The sequence below is a fragment of the Rhinolophus sinicus genome, linkage group LG02 (assembly GCF_036562045.2).
Source record: "Rhinolophus sinicus isolate RSC01 linkage group LG02, ASM3656204v1, whole genome shotgun sequence".
In the NCBI taxonomy this organism is placed as follows: Eukaryota; Metazoa; Chordata; class Mammalia; order Chiroptera; family Rhinolophidae; genus Rhinolophus; species Rhinolophus sinicus.
In genome coordinates this window covers 62,992,326-62,996,302 of record NC_133752.1, presented here as the reverse complement: position 1 = coordinate 62,996,302, position 3,977 = coordinate 62,992,326, and the positions used below count along the sequence as shown (strand labels likewise).

At 40.3% G+C, this 3,977-nt stretch overlaps 1 pseudogene; it reads left to right on the top strand.

Annotated features, from left to right (window-relative positions):
* The first annotated feature begins 760 nt into the window (after window positions 1-760).
* Window positions 761-1,244, top strand: LOC109461056 (mitogen-activated protein kinase 14; annotated as a pseudogene).
* The last annotated feature ends 2,733 nt before the right edge of the window (window positions 1,245-3,977 follow it).

Genomic DNA, 3,977 nt, shown 5'->3' with positions numbered 1-3,977 from the left:
AAGTACAAAAGTATCTAATTGTCCTAGAACATAATATCTCAACTGGTAAGGTGTTTTAGAACAAAATTGAGAAAGGGCTTTAGTGCACTTCTGAATCTGAAGCCTAAACCAAGAAAACTTTTGATGTGTGAATTTCTCTGTTCCCTATTCTTTTCACGTAAATGACAACAGAGCTTCTCACACAGGTAGTACTTTAAAAGACATGTTGAATGGTGATTGAATGAGCAAAGTCAACACATGAATTAATGACAAGGAAAGGGATATCTATATTTTAATGTCTGTTCTATGTGCCTTGATAAGAGCATTAAAAACTTAAGAGACCGGTGATGCTTTTCTAGGTACAACATCAAAGACACAATCCATGAAAGAAATCATTGATAAGCTGGACTTCATTAAAATTAAAAGCTGTTCTGAAAAAAGCAATACTGGAAACCTCAGAGGGTGCAGCAGCTACAGCCTTGTACCCTGGCACTGCCCAGAGTCTGCCTGGTCCAGGAGAGGGTGCAGGGCAAGCATGGCAGTGCAACCTTGATCCTCAGAGCGTTGTCTCCCTGCCCTTAGCGGGACTCGCCCCCCTTTCACTAAGGCACCTCCGCCAAGGTACACCCAGTTACTGTGGCTGACACAGAACTTTGGGGGAGTTGGAAGGATTAGAGCAGCCAGACCCACGAGGGTGGCCAGTGCAGAATCCCTGCCCCACGATCAGGGCAAGGAGGGCCAGAGACACCAGGAAACAGATGCTTGGAGGCCCTGCTGGAAGATGTCTCTGGAAAGGCCCACATTCTACTGGCAGGAAATGAATAAGACAGTCTGGGAGGTGCCCAAGCATTACCAGAACCTGCCCTCAGTGGTCTCCAGGACCTATGGCTCGGTGTGTGCTGCTTTTGACACAAAAACTGGGTTACATGTGGCAGTGAAGAGGCCACCCACAGCAGTTGAGTCTATTACTCATGCCAAAAGGACCTACAGAGAACTATGGTTACTTAAACATATGAAACATGGAAATATGATTGGTCTGTTGGATGTTTTCACACTTGCACTGTCTCTGGAGGAATTCAATGATAGATGTGTATCTGGTGACCCATCTCATGGGGGCATATCTGAACATTGTGAAATGTCAGAAGCTTACAGATGACCATGTTTAGTTCCTTATCTACCAAATTCTCTGAGGTCTCAAGTGAGTACATTCGGCCAAGATAATTCACACAGACCTAAAACCTAGTAATCTATTGATGCGAACCTAGTGTGGTTTTTGCATTGTTGAAATTTGCTGTTTGATATTGGAATATATTCTTAAATAAATGTGGTTATGTTATATATCATTTTAATGTGCATTTCTTGCTTTATGGGTTTTTTTTTTTGCTAATGACTTATTATTTGCTGTTGATTTTATGTGTATTTTGGACTATGGAAATAATGTTGGACAAAAAGCAAATTTGAGTGATTTTCTTATTCGAGTTCAAAATGGGTTGTAAAGCAACAGAGACAACTCTCAACAGCAACAATGCATTTGGCCCAGGAACTGCTAACAAACGTACAGTGCAGTGGTGGTTCAAGAAGTTTTGTAAAGGAGATAAAAGCCTTTATCTTATCCTTATCTTATCCTTTTGTAAAGGAGATAAGTGGCCGGGCATCAAACATTGACAACGACCAATTGAGAGCAATCATTGAAGCTGATCCTCTGACAACTATACAAGAAGTTGCCGAAGAACTCAACATTGACCATTCTACGGTCATTGGTTATTTGAAGCAAATTGGAAAGGTGAAAAAGCTTGATAAGTGGGTGCCTCATGAGCTGACCACATACCAAAAAAATTGTCGTTTTGAAGTGCCATCTTCTCTTATTCTACGCAACAACAATGAAGCATTTCTCCATCTGATTGTGACGTGTGACAAAAAGTTGATTTTATACGATGACCGGTAAGACCAGCTTGATGGTTGGACCTAGAAGAAGCTCCAAAGCACTTCCCAAAGCCAAACTTACCCCACAAAAAGATCATGGTCACTGTCTGGTTGTCTGTTACTGGTCTGATCCACTACAGCTTTCTGAATCCTGACGAAACCACTACATCTGAGAAGTATGCTCAGCAAATCAATGAGATGCACCAAAAAATGCAATGCCTGCAGCCTGCACTGGTCAACAGAAAGGGCACAATTCTTCTCCATGAGAACACCCGCCTGACCACATGTCACACAACAAATGCTTCAAAAGTTGAAGGAATTGGGCTATGAAGTTTTGACTCATCCACCATATTCATCTGACCTCTCGCCAACTGACTACCACTTGTTCAAGAATCTCGACAACCTTTTGCAGGGAAAATGCTTCCACAACCAGCAGGATGCAGAAAATGCTTTCCAAGATTTTGTTAAATCCCAAAGCACGGATTTTTACGCTATAGGTATAAATATACTTATTTCTTGTTTGCAAAAATGTGTTGATTGTAATGGTTCTTATTTTGATAAATAGAGATGTGTTTGACCTGAGTTATTATAATGATTTAAAATTCATGGTCCAAAACCACAATTACTTTTGCACCAATCTAATAGTTGTGAACAAGACTGCAAGCTGTAGGCAGGAAACTGCACTCAGTCTTTGACCCAGATGCCGAAGATGAACCTTGCACATATGTTTATTAGTGCCAATCCCTTGGCTGTCAATTTGCTGGAGAAGGTGCTCGTACAGGATTCAGATAAGAGAATTAGTGCCCCCCAAACCTCTCATCTGTCTACTTTGCTTAGTGTCATGATCCTGGTGATGAACCAGTGGCTGGTCTTTGCTATCCATCCTTTGAAAACAGAGGCCTCCTTATAGATGAATAGAAAAGCCTAACCTATGATGAAGTCATCAGCTTATGCCACCACCCCTTGGTCAAGAAGAGATGGAATCCTGGGTACCTGGTATCTATTCTGTTGATCCCACTTTTCTGTGAGGGGAAGACCTTTCACATATTCTCTCCAAATATTATTCAAATGCCTTTTGTTGCAAAGATTTCCTTCTCGGTGGAAAAGGGAGGGATCTGTGTGTGCATGTGTGTGTGTGCGCACACATGTGCATGTGTCTGTCTTTGTGGGACGGTAAGAGAATATGAGCAAACTATGATTGCAGTGACTGTATGTGGAGTTAACGCTCTATGGCAGCCTCTGCTTGCCCTTCTTTGTGGGAGTCAGCTCAGGCAAGCAAAAGCTGCCATCTTGTTAGGGTTTGTTAAATGCAAAGTAAAAAATAAAAATATCAAATGTCAAAAAAAGGCAGTATCAAGAGAATAAAAAGACAAGCCACAGACTGGTTGAAGATATTTGCTATATACACAGCTGATGAAGTTACTGTTATGCAAAATATACAAAGAGCTCTTAAAAATCAATAATAAGAAAATAAAAAGCCAATTAAAAAATGGGCCAAATACCTTAACAGACACCACACCTAAGAAGACATGCAGAAGGCAAATGAGCGTTTGAAAAGATGCTCCACATCATATGTTATCAAGGAAATGCAAAATAAAACAACCATGAGATACCATTACATACTTATTAGAATAGCACAAATCTGGAATGCTAGCAACATCAAATGCGGGGCAGGTTATAGAGCGGGAACTCTTTCTATTGTTGGTGAAAATGCAAAATACTACAGTCATAGTTTGGCGGTTTCTTACAAAACTAAATATGCTCTTACCATATCAGCTAGCAAACATACGCATAGGTATTTATGCAGAAGAGTGAAAAAGTTATGTCCACACAAAACCCTGTATGTGAATATTTATAGCTGCTTTATTCATAATTGCCCAAATTTGGAATCATCCAAGATATTCTTCAGGAGATGAACGGATAAATTGGGTACATAGAGACAATAGAATATTATTCAGCACTGAATGAATGAGCTATCAAGCCATGAAAAGACATGGAGGAAATTTTAATGCATGTAACTAAGTAAAAGAAGAGAGTCTGAAAAGGCTGCATATGATATGATTCCAACTTTATGA